Source organism: Cricetulus griseus (genome assembly GCF_003668045.3).
Source record: "Cricetulus griseus strain 17A/GY chromosome 1 unlocalized genomic scaffold, alternate assembly CriGri-PICRH-1.0 chr1_1, whole genome shotgun sequence".
NCBI classification, from domain to species: domain Eukaryota; kingdom Metazoa; phylum Chordata; class Mammalia; order Rodentia; family Cricetidae; genus Cricetulus; species Cricetulus griseus.
In genome coordinates, this window is record NW_023276807.1 from 100,531,380 (window position 1) to 100,553,271 (window position 21,892).

The following is a 21,892-nucleotide window of genomic DNA, read 5'->3' on the forward strand; positions in this document are numbered from 1 at the left end:
TATAGACACATATAAAAATATACCAAGATAATATATTTAATTTTGAACAAAAATTAGACAGTACTCTTTTTCTGAAACTGAAATTTTTTCCTGATAGCATATTTAGATGAATTTCAATCCCTTCAACTGTAACATGGTATTTCTTAAATTTCTGCTATTGACATATTTAAATTTCACTTTTCTGGATTGGCAAGATTGCTCAGTGGGTAAACATGCTTGCTGCACAAGCCTGACAACCTGTGTTTGACCTTGGAATACATGTGAAGGTAGAGAAGAGAACTGATCCACAGAGTTGTCCTTTCACCTCCACATGCACACCATGACAAGCTGTGTCCACAGCACACACTCAAAGTTAATTAAATAAAATTAATACATGGCATAATAGGTTTTGATTTAAAAATTATGTTTCTGCCGGGCATTGGTGACGCACGCCTTTAATCCCAGCACTCAGGAGGCAGAGGCAGGAGGATCTCTGTGAATTCCAGGCCAGCCTGGTCTCCAGAGTGAGTGCCTGGATAGGCTCCAAAGCTACACAGAGAAACCCTGTCTCGAAAAAAAAAAAAAAAAAAAAAAAAAAAAAAAAAACCCTGTTTCCATAAGAGCATTGCTTTGGTGATATCTTTGAATGTGACTGTGCAGGTATGGAATCATTTCTCTAAAACTGGCCCCTCATAAAGTTCTTGTAGCTGTTACAGACTGTTCTGTTCAAACTCCACTACTTCAAGAAATGTATTTTCCTTATGGTCCTGTCTTTAGAAACACATCATAAGCATTTGTTGTTGTTTGTTTGAGTTGAGGGTAGGCAAATAGCCAATCTTTAAGTTACAGATATAACCCCCATTACTCAGAAGTGAGCTGAGGGACTCAAGTGTGCTAGGAAGGCACTGTAGCACTATTCTATAGCCCAAGTCCTTTTTAAATTTTTGAGACAGTCTCACTAAGTTAGCCAAACTAGCCGAAAACTCACTCTGTTGCCCAGGCAGTCTTTGAACTTGTGATCCTTAGGCCTTAGTCTTCCAAGTAGCTAGGTATTACAGGCCTATGCTGTCAAGCTCAATGTTATTTTAACCATTTTTATGTGTATGGTTTAGTAGCATGAGTATATTCACATTTATCATGTAACCATGATCACCACCCATCTTTGATGTCTTTGTTTATAAAAACTCTTACTTCTATCAAATAGCCCTGTCCTCACTATCATTCCTCAGCCCTGGGAAACCATCATTTTACTGCCAATCTCTATCCATTAGAGACCTCATACTAGTGGAATCAAGCAATATTTGTCCATTTGTGATTGACTTATGTAACACAATGTTCTTAAAGTTCGTGTGTGTGTGTGTGTGTGTGTGTGTGTGTGTGTGTGTGTGTGTGTGTGTGTGTGTGTGTGTGTGTTATCAGAAATGCCTTTCTTTTTAAGGCCCAGTAATGCTATATTTTGTGTATATAACATCTCTCCCTTCATCTGTGGACATTGTCCTGGCTAGTTTTATGTTAACTTGACATAAGCTAGAGTTATCTGAGAGGAGAGAATCTCAATTGAGAAAATGCCTCCATAAGATCCAACTGTAAGGCATTTTTTAATTAGTTATTGATGTGGGTGAACCAGCCCATTGTGGGTGGTTCTGCCATCCCTGGACTGGATGTCCTGGGTTTTATAAGAAAGCAGACTGAGTGACAAGAGAAACGATTGAATGGTTGAAAGTACTGGCTGATTTCCCAGATGACCCTGGTTCAATTCCCAGCACTGACATGACATCTTACAACTCTAGATTCAGAGAATCTGACACCCTCACATGGACATGCAGGCAAAATACCAATGCATGTGTAATAAAAATAAATATATTAAAAAAAAGAAAGCAGGCTGAACATTCATTCCATGAGGAGCTAGTGAGCCACTAAGTACTCCTCTGTGTTCTTTGCATCAGGTCTTGCCTTCGGGTTTCTGCCCTGTTTGAGTTCCTATACTGACTTCCTTCAATGATGAACAGTGATTTGGAAGTGTAAGCCAAATAAATCCTTTCTTTCCCAGATCGCTTTTTTGCCTCAGGTGTGGTGTTTCATCACAGCAGTAGATACCCTGACTAGACATGTAGATTGCTTCCAATTTGGCTACTGTGAGTTATACTATAAATGTTGGTGTGCACATATCATATGGTAGACAAATGCTCCACTACTGAGCTATTCTATTATGAATTTTAAAATAGCCTTTATTTTTATTTATGTAAGAAATATTATTGGGATTCTTTTTCATTCATTTATTAGGAGGAGGCCATAACCCACTTGTAGAAGTTAGAAGACAACGTTTGGCAGTCCATTCTTTCCTTCCACTTTGTTGGTTGCAGGTTTTAGACCAAGGTCATCAGGTTTGGCAGCAACTACCTTTACCTGCTGAGCCATCTCACTCAATAATGAGCAATCCCATTATTGGGATTTTGAAAGGTGTTGCTTTTGCTATGTAGTATTGACATTGATCCCATGAATGCTGATGTCTTTTCAATGTTTCATGTTTGATATATTGTTTAAGAAGCTCTTCTCACCAGGCATGGTGGTGCACACCTTTAATCCCAGTACTGAAGAGGCAGAGTCAGGGAGATCTCTGTGAGTTTGAGGCCAACCTGGTCTACAGAGTGAGTTCCAGAACAGCCAGGACTACATAGAAAGACCCTGTCTTAGAAGAAAGAGAAGGAAAGGAGGAACAGTAAAGAAAAAGAAGGAGGAAGAAGAGAAGAAAAGAAAGGGAAAACTTCAATGCTAAAGTTATAATCAAAATGTTCTATATCTACTTCTAATAATATTGGGGGGTGTTTTGTTTTTTGAGACAGGATTTCTCTGTGTAGCCCTAGATGTCCTGGAACTCAGTATATAGACTAGGCTGGCCTCAAACTCATAGAGGTCTACCTGCCTCTGCCTCCCAAGTGCTAGGATTAAAGGCATGCACCACCACTGCCTGGCCTAATAATTCTTAATTTGTTTTACACACACACACACACACACACACACACACACACACACACACACACACACACACTTGACTCCTTGAACTAGCTGAATTTTTTTTTCTAATATGAAGACTTTTCCCACTGAATTAATACCACTCGAACAGTCTGGTCTACCCTGCTAAAACTGAAATGTCACATTCTTAGATATGGGTAGATGTTTTACAGTTGTTATTTATTCTAGGTCACTCATAAATCTACTCTTGTAACATTGTTACCGTATTCTAATTATTCTCATTTTGTGGTATGTTTTGGTATCTGGAAGTTTAGCTCTTTCCTCTTTATAGTTCTCCTCTTTAAATATTTTTGTGGTAATTTTCTGTATGGCTAATAGAATCCATGTAACAAGTTGTAACATGCATATAACTGTAATTTTGGTCAGGATTATGCTAATATAATTAATTTTGGAAACAATTGTTTTTACAATAATCTTAATGTCTTAAGGAAGCATTGTTTATTAGTGTCTATATCTCTGCTATCACTGTGATGCCTAGGAAGTTCTGCATGTATGTTGTACTTAGATGACCTCTACAGAGCAGCTCTTTGCAGCAGAACTATAGCTGCTGACCCTCTTTGGCTTGTGTCATACCACTGCAATCTACCTGTGTGCTCACCAGTGTCTTCTGTGTTCATGTCCTTCCATGTCTTGCTCTTTTAAGCACACACATGATCATTCAATCCCACCAGGATAATTAATACTGATCTTCCCATCTCAAGTTGTTAATCATGTCAGCAAGTATCTATCTCCATGCTTTCCTTTCCCGCCATGTAAGAGAACATTCACATGTTTCAGGGCTTAGGACATAGACACATTTTGGGACCCAATTTTTAGCTGGTGAAAGGATGCAGTGTGGCTGGAGAATCTTGAGGCAGTGAGAGTGATTGCAACTGTCAGTCTCCAGATGATTAGCACATGTGAGATGTTTTTGTAGGTGCTCTATCTGTACCATTCCATTTACTCATTACAAGAATGCTGTGTGGGCCACTTTTGATGGCAGGGAAATGATGATGAACAGAAATTTAAGAGTCATAAGGAAAACTCGGGTTCAAAAAAAGAGCAGTAATCTATTTCAGCTGTGTTTAGGTTACAGTAGACTATGCTCAAGAAAAGATTAATCCCAAACAGAAGCCCAGGAGCCCTGCAAATAGTTCTGATGACCTCTCCTAAAATGTCCTACCTATGTTTCCCTCCTTTTGAGTTGAAGAAGTCAATTACAAGGAACAATGAATTTGATATCAGGAGACCTGGATTATACTTACTAAATGTGTGAACTGGACACACCATGTCATTCCTCTGATCTTCAATCTCCACATCTGTAAAAGAAGAATGTCCTGATTTTCTTTCTGCTGCTGTGGAAAACACCATAACCAAAAGCAACTTGGAGAGGAAAGGATTTATTTCAGCTTACAGGTTACAGTCCATCATCAAATGAAGTCATGGCCAGAGCTGGAGGCAGGAACTGAATCAGATACCATGAAGGAATACTGCCTACTAGCTTGCTTCCTCTGGCTTACATAACTGCTTTTTCCTTTTTACAATTACTTATTTGTACTCAATGTGTATGGATGTTTTGGCTTGCATGTATATCTGTGCATCATGTGTGTGCAGTACCCAGGGAGGGCATCAGATCCCCTGAAACTGGAGTATAAGATGGTTATGAGCCATGTGGATGCTGAGAATTGAACCCAGTTTCTCTGAAGAGCAGCCAATGCTTTTTGTTTGCTTGCTTGCTTTGTTTTTTTGAGACAGGGTTTCTCAGTAGCTACAGAGCCAGTCCTGGATCTAGCTGTGTAGACCAGGCTGGCCTCAAACTCACAGAGATCCACCTGCCTCTCTGCCTCACGAGTGCTGGAATTAAAGGCATGCACCACTACTTCTGGGCTGCAGCCAATGCTCTTAAGCACTGAAACCACAACTAATTTTCTTATATGGCTAAAGCTTACCTTCCTAGAGATGGCACTGCCCATAGAAGGCTGGGCATTCCTACCTCAATTAGCAGGTTAGAAGATGCTCCTACAGACATGCACACAGGCCAGTTTAAAGGAGATAATTTCAAAATTGAGGTTCCCTTTTCACAGGTGACTGTTCATTTGTATCAAGTTGAAGAAAAAAAAAGCACAAGGAATAAGGATGTAAACAAAGAGGAACATTTATTCACTGTTGATAGTAGTGTAAACTGGTACATCCACTTTGGAAATCAGTGTGGAGGGTCCTCACAAAGCTAGAAATAGATCTACCCCATGATTCAGCTATACCACTGGTGGGCCTACCTCTTGAAAGGACTCTATATCCATGTCCATTGCTGCTATATTCACAATAGCCAGGAAATGGAAACAGGAGGTGTCATTTTTTTTTTTGCTTAAATTAGAAATAGAAGAGGGGGCTTAAGATGAGACATGAGACTTTTAGACATATTAACCAGTTTATTATAGGCCCGGCAGAGTAGGGAGACTAAGACAGAAGGGGGACAGGTTTAATGGCTGACTTCCATGGCTGGTTGCTATAGAGAGGCAGAGAGAGCATAAAAGAAGAGACAGAGAGAAGAGAAGCAGAAACAGAGAAGAGCAGAGCAGAGAGAGAGTGTAAGTGGGCAGGGGTTTATCTTTTAAAGGGGTCCTCTATACCTGTGTGTAGACTTAGTTCCCATGGAACCTTGGGCTGACCAGGGTACCACCTGAGAGGATACCGCCAGGTAACAGGGGCAGGCCAGAATAATGCCTAAACCTTTCAGGAGGGAATATGAGAAATGATTAACTAACACTAAAGGCTTTTGAAACAAAGCATAAGGAAATCTACTTCAGTAGATGCTTCCTAAAATATACACATACACATAAAGAGTTAAAACTAATGTATGAATAAAATGTGGTGTATTTACACAATGGAATTTTTAAATTTGTACTTAAATTTATACAATATATTTTGATTAAGTTATTTTCCCTTCCCCAGCTCCTCTGAGATCCTCCACCCAACTTCATGTTTTTATTCTTTAAAAGCACACATGTAAAACCATGGAATCTGGCAGGGTATGATGGTGCCATTGAAGAAAACTAATTATCCCTTTGCCAACAGATATCAATTGCAAATAGTTTCTTGGTTAAGGGTGGGACTTTATGTTCACTTCTCCTTCTCAGTGCTGGGATTTTACACAATGGAATATTATTTGGATGTAAAAAATAAAACCACAAAATTCACAAGTAATAGATAGAGCTGAAAATCACCATTCTTACTAAGGTAATCCAGACCCAGAAAGACTTCTCTCATTTGTGGATGTTAGCTTTGAATCTTCAAATATGTGTGTTTCCTTTGGAATATTCACAGAGGTGGAGGAACTAGTAAGGAGACATGGGAGGCTTTTAAGGGAGGGGGACAATATGTAGTTGGGGGCAGTTTCTAGGGGAGGGGAGAAATTGCAATAATTTAAAGGGGAATAATGGGACAAGAAAGACTAAATATGGTAGGTGGGAGGACAGGGTAGAGGAAGGAATGTGGATAAAGATTAACACTATAAAAAAAATCATAAGGAAACCTACTACTATAGATGCTTCCTAAAATATATACAGACACACATATAGAAAGAATTAAAATAGAGTTACTATATGACAGGGCAATAATAGACCTACTAGACACCACAGGCTAACAAGAAGTCCAGGGCCAGAAGTAAATTTCCTCTTTTAGAATTACTAAGATTTTTACACTTTGTTGTTGGCCAGCAAGGGCCCATAGATGACTCCCAAACGTTATAGGTTCTTGCCAGAGTTCTTGGTTGCCTTCCAGAACTTGATGGTAAGGTCTGTTGCTGAAGACACCATGTACTTGTGTCATAGATCATGGAGAAATCAAGCTGGTACTGAACTGGGATACTGGCTAGCTTTCTTCATTCTGGAAGGCACTATACGTGCTACCAGAGGAGAAAGTGAACATTAGGCTTACTCAGCTGTTGTGGCCTATCGAGACATGCCCACGGTACAATAAATGACCTGAATGTCATGGGAATAGCCATATTCTTCTTGGATTTAAGCCTCAATACATGAGATGAAATCCATACCTAGCACCATTGTGGAAGCTAAGATCTTGTAGCTAGACAGGTCATAGGCCCATTATTCTGCTAAAAAGACATAGTATTAAAACAGCTCCTAATGACTTAACCTTATACCCATAGATTCATGCATATTTCAACCATCAGAGAAACTTCTCTTGGAGTAGATGACAAAAGAAACCCACCCACTAGTCAAGGTGTAGAGAATGAGAGTAGAATGTTCAGCACTAAATGAGACATTACATCACATCCCCTCCTCCCAAGACTCAGGGGTCCCTGCAGAAGAGGAGTGGACAGATGTGGGGTGGTTTGAATAAGAACAGCTCCCATAGGCTCATATATTTAAATGCTTAGTCACCAAGGTGTAAAAATCTGGTAGAATTAGGAAGTGTGGCCTTATGTGTTTGATATGAAGCCCAAGCACGTGCTCTCTGGGAAGAGGAAAGCTGGTAAAAAGGACAGGAGATAGTGTTCTCTTCAGTTGGTGTGCTTTGACTGGACTCTTACTGTTTATTTCTGGGTATGGTATGATGCCCTTTATATAACTTGGAATCACCATCTGTTAACTTGGAAGAGACAATGGGAATGACTTAAAAAATACTTGTTGCTTTGCTGAAAACTGATAAACCTGATTAGGCATGCCGTGTTGTGCTCACTGCATAATACAGATGTCTAAGTACAGAGCATTCTGTTCTTAATGATGTGATAGTTTCACATCTGCAGGACTAATTTTGTGGGAAAGTTCTATTGGTATCTGGGCAGTGGTGGTACATGTCTTTAATCCCAGCACTTGGGAGGCAGGGGCAGGTGGATCTCTTGAGTTCGAAACCAGTCCGAGGTACAGATCAGGTTCCAGAACAGCCAGCTCTACACATAGAAACCCTTTTTCAAAAAGCAAAAAAAAAAAAAAAAAAAAGGTAAAGATTTATTAGTATAAGTAGGCTGCTTATGGTGGAGAAAAACTTTATTTTGTAGTGGAACATGGCTTTGTTATCCAAAGTACCTATGTTTTGTAAAGAAAAGCATCCCCATTGGGAGGTATAGCCTTTCTGAGGACCTGGGTACAGGCCCATTTAGGAGTGTATCAGAACTTAAATTACTCTCTTAAATTATTTTCTAGACCTTCAGTACAAAGTATCATTGTAATTTCAACCATTTTATCCAAAATAAACCTCCAGAAAAAAAAAAAAAAGGAAGTGTGGCCTTGTTGGAGGAAGTGTGTCACTGGGGGTGGGCTTTGAGGTTTCAAATGCCTTTTTGCGTTTGTATCAGGTTGTAGAACTCTGAGCTACTTCTCCAGCACCATCTGCCTGTGGGCTGCCATGCTCTCTGCCATGATAATAAGGATAAAGTCTCTGAAACTGTAAGCAAGCCCCCACGAAATGTTCTTTTTTATAAGAGTTGCCTTGGGGTCTGGAGAGATGGCTCAGAGGTTAAGAGCACTGACTGCTCTTCCAGAGGTCCTGAGTTCAATTCCCAGCAACCACATGGTGGCTCACAACCATCCGTTATGAGATCTGGTGCCCTCTTCTGGTGTGCAGATATACATGGAAGCAGAATGTTGTATACATAATAAATAAAATCTTAAAAAAAAAACAAAACAAACAAACAAACAAAAAACCAGCCGGGCGTTAGTGGCGCATGGCTTAAAAAATAAAAGAGTTGCCTTGGTTATGGTGTCTCTTCACAACAATAGAAGAGGTTGTAAGAACCAGAAGCTGTGGGTGAGTTCAAGGATGTTTTCTGGATAGGACAGAACAGTTGCACATGTGAACCCAAATTGATTGGGACAGCATGCACAAGCCCTGAACAAGCTCAAGCTAGACAAAATCCCAGCACCGAGAGGGATGCAAACATGAAGTCTTAGATCTGAGCTTTTGACAATAAAATAGCTTCTTGGAAAGGAAGAGTCAGTTTTCTTTAAGGGAGTGACTCCTGATATATTGACAACACTCTATTGGATGGCCACACACCAGCGAGTATATGGGCAGCACACATTGGATTTGATGGACTGAAAAAAAAAAGAAAGAAAAGAGGATACAGATTTGTGTGGGCGGGGAGTGGGGATTAGTCTGGGAGAAATGGGGAACCAAGGGTAAAAATCATCAAAACAAATTGTATCAAATTCCAAAACAACTAACAATTTTTTAAAACCTAATTAAGAACTCAAACAACCAGTCAGTAAATTGTCTAATGAACAGTTCACAAAAGATGATATACAAATGGTAAATATCTAGTTGGCGCATTGTCTCTACCGTTACATGGTGATTTCATTTAAATTTATATTATATATAGGAAGCTCCTACAGTAGTAGTCTACCATATGACTTTTCAAAAGCTTTTCTGTTAGTCATCTTTCCTCATATTCCCTTCTTTACCCTGTCTTTTCATTCATTCCCCATTTAATTCTAGTTTCCCCTTACTTCTTTCCTTTTTTTTACTTTTTGATTATCTGTGTAGTTCTGGCTGCCCTGGAATTTGCCTCTGTAAAGTAGGTTGTTCTCAAACTCAAAGATCTGCCTCCCCAGTGCTGGGTTTAAAGTGTATGCCACCACTGCCTGGCCTTTATTTCTTTATAACACTATATTCTGTTTTCCCTTCCTTGAAATATTTCTTCCTCTCCCATGGCCTCTTACTAGCTACCTAACCTCTGTGATTATTCTAACTGAAACTCACATATCCAAGCTTAAAAGCTAACCTATACCTGTAAGAGAAAATATTAAATAATTTATTTGGAGGAGTCTGGGTTACTTTACTCAGGATGGTTGTTTCTAGCCCCATTCACTTACTTTAAAACTTTGTTTTTCTTACCAGCTGAATAATATTGCATTGTACCACATTTTTATTTTCCTTTCATCAGTTGATAGATATACAGGCTGTTCCCAATTCTAGCTAAGATGAATAGAGCAACAAACAAGGATGAGCAAGTGTTGCTGCAGTAAGACAAAGAGTCCTTTGGAAATGTGCTCAAGAGTGGGATAGCTTGATTATGTGTAAGATTAATTTCAACTATTTAATAACCTCTACACTGATTCCCACAGCGTGCACTCCCACCAGCAATAAGTGAGTGTTCCTCTTTCTCCACAGCCTTACCACCATATGCTGTCATTTGTTTTATTGATCTCGGTCATTCAGCAAGGGAAAGATGAAATCTCAAAATAGTTTTAATTTTCATTTCCCTAATGACTAATGATGTTGAACTTTTTAATAGTGTTTTTCAGTCATTTTTTTTTTTTTTTTTTTTTTTTTTTTGCGACAGGGTTTCTCTGTGGCTTTGGAGACTGTCCTGGAACTAGCTCTTGTAGACCAGGCTGGTCTTGAACAGAGATGCGCCTGCCTCTGCCTCCCAAGTGCTGGGATTAAATGTGTGCACCACCACCGCCCAGCTATACCCCATTTTTAATTGGGTTATTTACTTTTTTTATTTTTTTAAGTTCCTGGTACATTCAGAGATACTAACCCTCTGTCAGATGTATAATTGCCAAAGGTTTCTTTCCCATTCTGTAGGATGATGCTTAGAGTGATAGGGCCCTTTGCTGTTTAGGAGCATTTTTGTTTTATGAAGCCCATTGATTAATTAGTGGTCTTAATACTAATATTGGTGTTCAGAAAGTCCTTCCTGTGCTGATGTATTCAAGCCTATCCACCACTTTCTCTTCTATCAGATTCAGGATAGCTGATTTTAAATTGAGGCCCTTAATCCATTTGGAGTTTTATGTGGAATGGTAGGTATAGATATAGTTTCATCTTTTCTACATGCAGCTATCCAGTTTGACCTGCACCATTTGCTTGAAGGGGCTGTTTTTAGTGTGTGTTTTTTACTTCTTTGTCAAAAATCAGGTGTCCATAAGTTGTAGAATTATGTCTGGGATTTCAGTTCTATTGCACTGATTGTTGTGTCTGTTCTTTTGCCAATACCATGCTGTTTTTATTACCATAGCCCTGTAGTGAAATCTTGAAATCTGGGATGGTGATACTTCTAGCAGGTCTTTTGTTATTCAGGATTGTTTTAGCTGTTCCTGCGTGTGTGTGTGTGTGTGTGTGTGTGTGTGTGTGTGTGTGTGTGTGTGTGTGTGTGTGCGCGCGCGCGCGCGCGCGCATGTGTATGTTTCCATGTGAAACCAATGATTGTTTTTTCAATTGGGATCTTTATGGGGATTGATTGATTTTGATAGGAAGGCCATTTTCACAATATTAACCCTACTGATCCATGAACATGAGAAGTCTTTCTATCTTCTGCTGCCTACTTCAACTTCTTTCTTCAGCATTTTAAAGTTTTTATTATACAAGTCTTTCGCATACTTTGTTAGAGTTATCCCAAGATGATTTTTGGAGCTATTGTGGATGATACTATTTCCCTGATTTCTTTCTCAGTTTAGGAACATATTTTGTGTTATTTTTTTATCCTGCTACTTTAGCTGAAAAGGTTTCCCAGCTGTAAAAGATTCCTGTTTGAGTCTTTAGGATATTTTATTTTATTTTATTTTATTTTGATGTGTCCAGTGCTCAATTCATATGTTCTTTCTTTTTTTCTTTTTTTCCAGATTTTTTATTTGAATTAGAAACAAGATTGTTTTACATGACAATCCCAGTTCCCTTCTCCCTCCTGTCCTCCCCTACCACCACCCACCAACTAAAACCCTACCTTTCACATACCGTTTCTGCTCCCCCAGATGGTGAGGCCTTCCATAGGGTGTCATCAGAGTCTATCATATCCTTTAGGATAGGGCCTAGGCCCACCCCCATGTCTTGGCTCAGGGAATATTCCTCTATGTGGAATGGGCTCCCAAAGTCCACACCTATGCTAGGCATAAGTACTGAACTTCTACAGGTGGTCCCATAGATTTCTGAGGTTTCCTCACTGAAACCCATGTTCTTGGGGTCTGGATCAATCCCATGCTGGTATCCCAGCTATCAGTCTGGGTAGGATCTTTTATGTATAAAAAATTTTATCAGAAAGACAGCGCCAAGGCAATGCCAGCCGGATGGGCACTGGACGACTCTGTGCCTCTCGGGTGAAAATCAACTAAGCATGGGCAAAGGAGATCCTAAGAAGCTAAGAGGCAAAATGTCCTCATATGCATTCTTTGTGCAGACTTGCTGGGAGGAGCACAAGAAGAAGCACCCGGATGCTTCTGTCAACTTCTCAGAGCTCTTGAAGAAGTGCTCAGAAAGGTGGAAGACCATGTCTGCTAAAGAAAAGGGGAAATTTGAGGACATGGCAAAGGCTGGCAAGGCTCATTATGAAAGAGAAATGAAAACCTACATCCCCAAAGGGGAGACCAAAAAGAAGTTCAAGGACTCCAATGCACCCAAGAGGCCTCCTTCGGCCTTCTTCTTGTTCTGTTCTGAGTATTGCCCAAAAATCAAAGGAGAACACCCAGGCTTGTCCCTTGGTGATGTTGCAAAGAAACTGGGAGAGAAGTGGAACAACACAGCTGCAGGTGACAAGCAGCCCTATGAAAAGAAGGCTGCCAAGCTGAAGGAGAAGTACGAAAAGGATATTGTTGCTTACAGAGCTAAAGGAAACCTGATGCAGTGAAAAAGAGGGTGGTTAAGGCAGAAAAGAGCAAGAAAAAGAAGGAAGAGGAAGATGATGAGGATGAGGAAGAAGAGGAAAATGAAGAAGATGATGATGATGAATAAATTGGTTCTAGCACAGTTTTTTTTTGTCTATAAAGCATTTAACCCCCCGTACACAACTCACTCCTTTTTAAAAAAATTGAAATGTAAGGCTGTGTAAGATTTGTTTTTAAACTGTACAGTGTCTTTATTTGTATAGTTAACACACTGCCGAATGTGTCTTTAGATAACCCTGTCCGGGTGGTATTTTCAATAGCCTCTAACCTTTCCTGGTATAGTCTGGGGATTGTAAATTGGCATGGAAATTTAAGGCAGGTTCTTGTTGGTGCACAGCACAAATTAGTTATATATGGAGACGGTAGTTTTTTGGGGTTTTTTGTTTGTTTTGAGGTTTTTTTTTTTTTCCATCTTCAGTTGTCTCTGATGCAGCTTATACAAAGATAATTGTTCTGTTTACTGAATACCACTCTGTAATTGCAAAAAAAAATGCAGCTGTTTTGTTGACATTCTGAATGCTTCTAAGTAAATACAATTTTTTATTAAAAAACAAAAATTTTATCATCTGCAAATAAGAATGCCTTTACTTCTTCCTTTCCTGTTTGTATTCCCTTGATCTCCTTCAGTTGTTTTATTGCTCTAGCTAAAACTTCAAGTATTATATTGAACAGTTATGAAGGAAATGGACATCTTTGTCTTGTTCCTGATTTTAGTCAAAAGTGCTTTGAGTTTCTCTCTATTGAGGGTAATGCTGGCTGTGGGCTTGCCTTTATTTTGTTGAGGTGTGTCCCTGTATCCCTAGTCTCTTTAGCACTTTTGTCATGAGGGGGTGTTAGATTTTGTCAAAGGCCTTTTCTGCATCTAATAAGATGACCCTGTGGTTTTTGTCTTTTGGTCTTTTTATGTAGTGGATTACATTTATCAATCTATGCTATCTGGAACCATTCCAGAATCTCTAGGATGAAGCCTATTTGATCATAGTGGATGATCTTTTTTATGTGTTCTTGAATTCAGTTTGCAACTATTATTTAGAATTTTTGCATTTGTGTTCATAAGGGATATTGGTTCATAATTTTATTTTTGGCTTGGTCTTTCCATGGTTTTAGTATGAGGGTAATAGTGGCTTCATAAAAAGTTTTTAAATGGTCCTTCAGTTTCTGTTTTGCAGAATAATTTGAGGAGGATTGGCATTAGTTCTTCTTTGTTTTTTTTTTTGTTGTTGTTGTTGGTGGTGGTGGTTTTTGTTTTTGTTTGTTTGTTTGTTTTTTGTTTTTTTTTTCTTCAAGACAGGGTTTCTCTGTGGCTTTGGAGGCTGCCCTGGAACTAGCTCTTGTAGACCAGGCTAATCTCGAACTCACAGAGATCCACCTGCCTCTGCCTCCCAAGTGCTGGGATTAAAGGCATGCGCCACCAGTGGCCGGCTTAGTTCTTCTTTGAAGTTTGGTAGTATTCTGCATAGAATTCATCTGGCCCTGGGATTTTTTATATTGATTATCTCTATTTCACTAAGGGTGATAGGTATGTTTAATTGTTTATTTTATTTTGATTTAACTTTCTTATATATCAAGAAATCCATTTCTTTTAGGTTTTACAATTTGGTGGAATATAGATTTTTAAAATATATCCTTATGTTTCTCAGAATCTCCTTGGTGTCTCTTATACTGTCTGCTTTTACATCTTTTAGTTTTGGTTTGGTTTGGTTTGGTTTTGGGTTTTGGTTTTTGAAGAGAGGGTTACTCTATATAGCTTTGTAGACCATGCTGGCCTCAAACTCACAGAGATCCACCTGCCTCTGCCTCCAAAGTGCTGGGATTAAAGGTGTGCGTCACCATCGCCCTGGCTTTACATCTCTAATTATACTGATTTGGACTCTCTTTCTGTGTCTTTTGGTTAATTTGGCTAGAGTATTGCCAGTCTTTTTTATTTTCTCCAAGAATCAACTCCACTAATTATTTGTACTTTTTAAATTTATATTTCATTGATTTCTTCCCTGAGTTTATTTCTTCCCATCTATTCTTTTTGGATGTCTTCTTGTTTTTCTAGAGCTTTCAGGTGTGTCTTTAATGTATTAGTATGAGATCTCTCCAGTTTTTTTCTATTTTTTACTTATTTATTTATTTGGTAAGCACTTAATGCTATGAATTTGCCTCTTCAAACTATCTCCATTGTGTCCCATAGGTTTGTGTATATTTTCATTTTTGTTCAGTTCTTAAAAGTTTTAAATTCCCTTCTTGATTTCTGTCTTGATCCAATGTTTATTCAGTAGTCTTAGCTTCCCTGAGTTTGTATACTCTGTTCTTTCTGTTGTTGATACCTATGGTACTAAAATAAGATGCAAAGTTTTTATTCAGTTTTTTGTATTTGTTAAGACTTGTTTTGTGTCCTAATATGTGGTCAGTCTTGGGGAATGTTCCATGGGCTTCTAAGAAGAAAGTATATTCTTTAGTGTTTTAGTGGAATGTTATGTAGATGTCTGTAATGCACATTTGATTTAAACATTACTTAACTCTGCCATTTGTAGATGGAGTTTCTGTCCCACCTGGCCCCACAGCCATTTAGCCCTAAATAAACACACAGAGGCAGGCTTATATTAATTATAAACTGTTTGGCCAATGGCTCCGGTTTCTTATTGGCTAGCTCTTTCTTAATTATTAACCCATTCCTATTAATCTAAGTATTTCCATGTGGTCTTGGCTTACTGGAGAATGCTCCAGCATATTACCCTTTGGTGGCTACATGGCATCTCTCTGGCGGCTTCTCCCTATGTCTCCCCAGAAGTCTCCTAGTCTGGTAGACCCACTTATACTTCCTGCCTGGCTACTGGCCAATCAGTGTTTTATTCATCAACCAATAAGAGAAACATATATACAGAAGGACATTTCCCCCATCAGCTATTTCTATGTTTAGTTTTTGTCTGGATGACCTGTCTACCTGTTAGGTATTAAAATCACCCACTATCACTGTATATAGGTCAGTATATATATTTAGCTGTAGTAGTGTTTCTTTTATGAAATTTGGTGTCCTTTTGTTTGGTGTGTAAATTCCTAGAATTATAATACACTCTTGGTGGATTTTGCCTTTAATGTGTTTGTAGCCTATTTCCCTATCTCTTCTGATTAGTTTTGGTTTGAAGTCTATTTTTCAGATATTAAAGTACCAATGCTTACTTGCTTCTTGGTTCTATTTACTTTATCTTTTCCCATCTTCTTACCCAAAGGTGATATCTGGCTGATGGTGAGGTATATTTCTTGGATAGAGCAAAGAGTTGGGTCCTGTTTTCTATGTCTTTTTATTAGGGAATTGAGATTGTTATTATTGAGAATTAATATTGAACAGCGTTAATTAATTTCTGTTATTTTGTTGTGGTGGTGTGTTTGTTCCCTCCTCTTCTTTTGATTAACTGGTCTATGATTGCTTATTGTTTGTGTCATCTTAGGCGTAGTTAACCTTTTCTTTGGAGTGAAGTTTTTCTTCTAGTTCCTTCTGTAGAGTTTGATTGGTGGACAGAAATTGCTTAAATTTGTTTTATAATCATGAAATTTATTTTTTTCTTCATCAATTGTGATGGGAAGTTTAGCTGGGTATAATAGTCTGGGCTGTCATCTGTGGTCTTTGAGGACTCATAAAACATAATATATCAGTCTGGGGCCCTTTGGTGTTCAGAGTCTTAGTGAAAAGTCAAGTGTTATTCTGATGGGCCTGCCTTTATATGTGACTTAGTCTTTTTCCCTTGTAGCTTTTAAAGTCTTTTCTTTCTTCTGTACATTTAATGTTTGATTATTATGTGTCATTGGGAGTTTCATTTATGGTTCTATTTGGTGTTCTTTATACCTTTTGTACTTCGTTGAGTATCTTTTTCTTTAGATTAGGGAAATTTTCTTCTATGTTTTAACTTTTGTGCTTTTGACCTGATTTTCTTCTTCCTCCATTAATCTACAGGTTTAGTGTTTTCATAGTGCATCATATTTCCCAGATGTTTTGTGCCCAGAATTTTTTTAGATTTAACATTTTCTTTTACAAGATACCCACTTCTTCTACTTTGTTTTTCAGACCTGAAATTCTTTCTTCCATGACTTTTAATGTTAGTGAAGCTTCCCAGTGAGGTGTTGCTTGGCTTCCTAAGGTTTCATTTTGAGTTTTATTTCAATTTGTCCTTCAGTGATTCTATTACTTGTTGAATTCTATTTTCATGTATTGAGTTGTTTTCATCATTTCATTTTCATGGTCTTCATTAAGACATTTATTCATCATATTGAACATATTTATAATTGCTATTTTGAAATCCTTGTCTTGTGCTTCAGTTAAATTGCTTTTATCAGGGGCCTTTTATAACAGGGTTGCTGTTTTATGGGGGTGGCATATTGTCTTGGTTGTTCATGTTTGTGTTTTATGCTGAGATCTAGGCATCTGGAGCTATGATGTTTGTGGTGTTTCTTTGTGTATATATATGGCTTTGCCTTCAATAGGTGGGTGGCCTTTGATGGGCAGGTTCCTTTCTTTAGTTGTTGTTGTTGCCCCAATCTGGATCCCAGTCGAGTAAAACAGCTATGAGTTATATGAGTCAAATATGAGTCAAATATGGCAGCTGTGAGTATCTGTTAGACAAAGTAGTTCTGCAGGTTCACAGGGAGACACAAAGGAGTGGGGATGAGCTAGAAAGAAAGACTGAAAGGGGCAGCAGGGAAGAAGTAGAGAAACCCTGGCTCCACATCAAGAGACCAAGTCCCAAGGGAATGGTGGTGGGTAGGAAGAAGGGGCCCAGGCATCAGGCAACAGCAGTTCTAAGAGTGTGCAGAGACAGGAATGGAGGAGGGGAAGGAGGATGAAACCAAGGATGGGACTGTGGGTCCCTTGTAGGGAGCCATTCTGTAGATTGATGGGGAGTCAAAAGGAATGGAGGTGAGTTAGAAAGAAAGGCTGAAAGAGGTGGCAGGGAAAAAGTAAGGGGAGTATCACCAAGAGGCTGAGTCCCAGAGAGATGGAAGTATGTTGAAAATGATATATCTTAAAACTATCTGAGTCCTAAGTAACCTGGACATTATTTTTACAATTATTTTATTGCATCCTTTTTCTGGATTATCTTATGATGCTGGACAGGGCCATAAGCTCAGCTCTCAGATGACCATACAGTCAACTGATATAGTGTACTGTGCTGCTAAGCTGAGACGTTCATTAACTTGGGTGTTTTAAATGCATTTTACCTTAGTATATTTTCAGCATAATAGCGGATTTGTCATACTATAACTCCATGATCTATCAAGAAGTGTCTGCATGGTAGGCAGAGACAGGCATATCTCTGTGAGTTAGAGGCCAGCCCAATGGAAAGTTCTAGTCAAGGCTACATGTTGAGAGGAAGAGAAGGAAGAAGAGGAAGAAAAGGAAGAAAATCTGTAAATACACTTTATCTCTTTCTTTCCAAATGTTAGAAAGCAATGTCCCTTCCTTTGTCCAGAGTACTTCTTTCAGTATATGCTCCTGCATATACTAGTAGAGGTGCAGTGTCCTTTACCACTTCACGTTCATGGGCAACTTTATTTTGGGTATTTCATCTACTCAGAATCTTAAAAATGCATTCAGTTTTTTTTTCCACCCATCCTAGTCACTCTGTTCCCAGCCCCAATACCCTTAGCTTTCTCCATCTCTCATATTAGTCAATAGCATTACCAGACACTGGCCACTTTGTCCTTTTTTCATTCTTTGCTTTTCTATCCTTGTGCTGTTTCCAGTGAACAGGAAGGTCAAAGTAGGGTTTGAGTTTAGGCTTTCATTTTCACTTTAGCCTTCTACCCTGTCAGTATTCCCCCTTGCTACTACCATTGCTTTTGCTCAAATCACTTCTAAAACAGATGAGCTTTGGGAGCCCTTTGGCTGCATATCATTTCAGGGCAGAGTCCACACTTGGGAGAATGATGGTCTTGGGAGAATGATGTTCTCTGTCCACTGTGCTCACCCCTTGGTGTGCTTGTGCCCCTTCTGTCTAGAATGTCTTCTCTGCAACCCCTTTCCATTTGCCTGGTGAGTGTCTATTTGCTTGTAATTCTTAGTTCAAGCTTAATGTCTTTGAAGCCTTGATATATTTCCAGAAGAAAAATGGTTAAGATCCTTTTGGAACTCTTACTGAGCCTTAAACATGGCTGTCATCTCATCCATTCTGTCTGTTTTCCCTCCCAGGATCTCTTTAAGGACATAGAGTGCATTTTGATCATCTTTGGATCTATATACTTAGTGCAGTGTCTCCAACAGAAAGGATGCTCAAAAAGAATTTATCAACTTCAGTCATTATAAAACTTTACTTATTTAGACAGTCTCATTATGTAACCCTGGCTTTGAATTCATAGACATCTGCCTGTCTCAGGCACAGGAGTGCTTGAATTAAAGGCATACCCGATCACACCTGACTTCATTGTAAGACTTTACCTCAGAGAACATGAAAAGATAATTGATATAATAGCTTCTTGGGATAAATGGAGTTACCTAGTTATAACCCTATGAAGAATACACATTCATCTCCTAAATAAAACTAGTCATGGTTCAGAACCCTTCTTATAATAGAATATAAAGAAATTAAACAAATGAACAAACCTTTCATAGGACCCAGTAACAAATCGGCATTTCCATAGCTCCCCTGAAGTTGGAGGTAAGTGTTCTCTGTAAGCATTTGCCTTGTTACTGCTCATTCATTATAATGTTAATATGACCTACATTTATGCTAATATCATTTATTTTAAATTGTTGCTAATCCTTTCATGGTGCCAAAAAAGATAAATGGGAGAAGAATCAAACTAATATCAGTGCTGCGACTTCCTTTTAGGGGCATAGACTCTGGACCGTAGAATTTCTTGACTTGGGACATGACAGAGAAGTCATAGTTAAGGCTTGGTTATGAATTCATACCAGAGAGGTCACATAGCATTTTGCCAAATCTGACCTGAAAATAAATTTGGAGTAAACAAAATTCATTGCATTCTCATCCAAGGCATGTAAAGTACTCAGTGTATTTCCTGGATGCCTGGGGCAGCCCATCCCCATGCAGGTCCACCTCCTGATGCAAGATAATTACTGTGGCCTGAACTGCTCACTCTTGCTATATGGAAATATATCATTTTCTTTCCAAAGCCTGAGAGACCTGGCTTCCAGCTGGCTGACATCTGGAGATTACTTGATAAGTTAATTTATACTAACATCATATTGAGTAATAGTTAAAGGATATATAAAACCTAGCCCTGTGATCTGCTCTAATAGAGGGACATTTCTCGCTGTGCCATATACTTTTCTTCTCTTTTTTTTCTTTTCTTGTCTTTTTACAACTCAGAAACTTTAAAAAAATCTGCTGAACTCTTGCAAGTGACCTCTCCTTTGTCTCTACCACGTTCATTCAGTCTGGCAAACTGGTGCCCATTCTTCAAGACACAAATCTTTATATTCCCCAGGCTCTTGACTTTCATAAAGTTATGTGTTCTTTTGATATTTATTTACTTTTTAGTTTACTTTTACTCCTACCTATTCAGTGTACTCTGTAGTCTCCAGGTGACTAAATCAAATGAACATATGTCAGTCATGCTCATCCTTTACCATCAGCAACAATTGGTACTGCTGACCATCACCTTTTTATTTCCTCCATTTCCTTTTTCTAACACTGCTTTCCCCTGGATTTCTTGGCATAACCATCTGCTAGCATTTTATCTGTCTTTTTTTTTTCTCCCTCAGTCTTGCTTGTTGGCTCCTCTTACCAGATAATCTCTAAATGTTGGAATTCCTTAAGGCTGTGTCCTGGCCCCTTTCCCTTCTCACGCTCTGCTCTCCTAATAAGCAAACACTTCCACACCCAGGGCCTTAATTATTCAGGCAGCTGACTCTCAGATATACATCTCTAACCCAGAATTTTCTCCTGATACTCAAATGTCTGCTTACATCTGTTCAATATGTCCCTGTGGAAAATTTGCAGGTACTCTATCTATACTCACCAGGTTCAAAATCCCCATTTTTCTTTAGCTAAGAGAATAGCACCTTCATTTATGTATTAGACAAACTAGAAACCAGAAGTTATTACCACTGTTCCTAATCTCTTTTACCATCCTATGCAGTTGGCCAATCAACACAAAAGACTTCTTTCCCGTCTTCTGACTCTAACTCATAAATGTTTCTCTCATGTTTGACTTCTGTACGTCTTCACTGCCACTCAAGTTATCACCTGGCCACCACAACTATATGCAGACCCATCATATCGCATCCACTTGATGCCTCTACTACCTTTTTACATTGTAAACATAGTGTGTTTGAAGATTCATTCATTCATTTTTTTAATATTTTATTTATTATGTATACAACATTCTGCTTCCGTGTATATCTGCACACTAGAAGAGGGCACCAGGTCTTATAATGGATGGTTGTGAGCCACCATGTGGTTGCTGGGAACTGAACTCAGGACCTATGGGAGAGCAGTCAGTGCTCTTAACCTCTGAGCCATCTATCCAGCCCGTCATTCATTTTTTTTTTTTTTTTTTTTTTTTTTTTTTGGTTTTTCGAGACAGGGTTTCTCTGTGGCTTTGGAGGCTGTCCTGGAACTAGCTTGTCGACCAGGGTGGTCTCGAACTCACAGAGATCCACCTGTCTCTGCCTCCCAAGTGCTGGGATTAAAGGCATGCGCCACCAACACCCGGCCCCGTCATTCATTCTTAAGCCTCTTCTACGTGCGTGCAGTGCACTTCCTAGATGTTTCTGATATAAATGTGATGAAAACTGCACATTACTAATCTTCTAGAATTCTATAGGTTGTATGATTGAGGAACCTAACATGATTGGGATCGTGTTTGTATAAATAAAGAGTACTATTTTTCTTTTGCTCTTGTACCTCAATCAATACAAAAGACTTCTTTCCCCTCTGTGTATGTGTGTTCATTATATGTGTGTATGTGTTTATATGTGTGCCAGTATACATGTATATGTATGTGTGCCTCTCTGTGTGTGCACATGCATACTAAAAGTCGATGTCTGGTATCTTCTCAGTTACTTTCCACTTCATTTTTTAAGGCAGGGTCTCTAGGACCTGGAGCTCACCAATTCAGCCAGACTGGCAGACCAATGAGCTCCAGTGATCCAGCTGTCTTTGACCCTCACCGAGAACTTGGGTTAGAGATGTTACTACTATACCCAGCTTTTACATGAGTGGTGGGGAACCTGAACTCAGGACCTCATGCTTGAGCAGCAGGCGCTTTACCCACTAAGCCATCTCCCAGCTCCAACACAGAAGACTGTTATGACCTTGAAAGGTATTTTCTTT

The 21,892-nt window shown here is 39.0% G+C and overlaps 1 protein-coding gene, 1 long non-coding RNA gene and 1 pseudogene across 2 annotated transcripts in view; 2 read left to right on the forward strand and 1 right to left on the reverse strand.

Annotated features, from left to right (window-relative positions):
• Hormad2 (HORMA domain containing 2) overlaps positions 1-21,892 on the forward strand; it is a 100,923-nt gene that overhangs the window by 75,335 nt on the left and 3,696 nt on the right. The gene's annotated exons all lie outside the window — the stretch shown is intronic.
• Positions 1-21,892, reverse strand: part of LOC113831527 — a 70,184-nt gene that overhangs the window by 1,013 nt on the left and 47,279 nt on the right. Inside the window, exon 2 of the long non-coding RNA XR_004772537.1 lies at positions 4,257-4,310. This is a non-coding gene — a long non-coding RNA (uncharacterized LOC113831527). The remainder of the gene's footprint in view (positions 1-4,256; positions 4,311-21,892) is intronic.
• On the forward strand, positions 12,065-12,678 carry LOC100761236 (annotated as a pseudogene).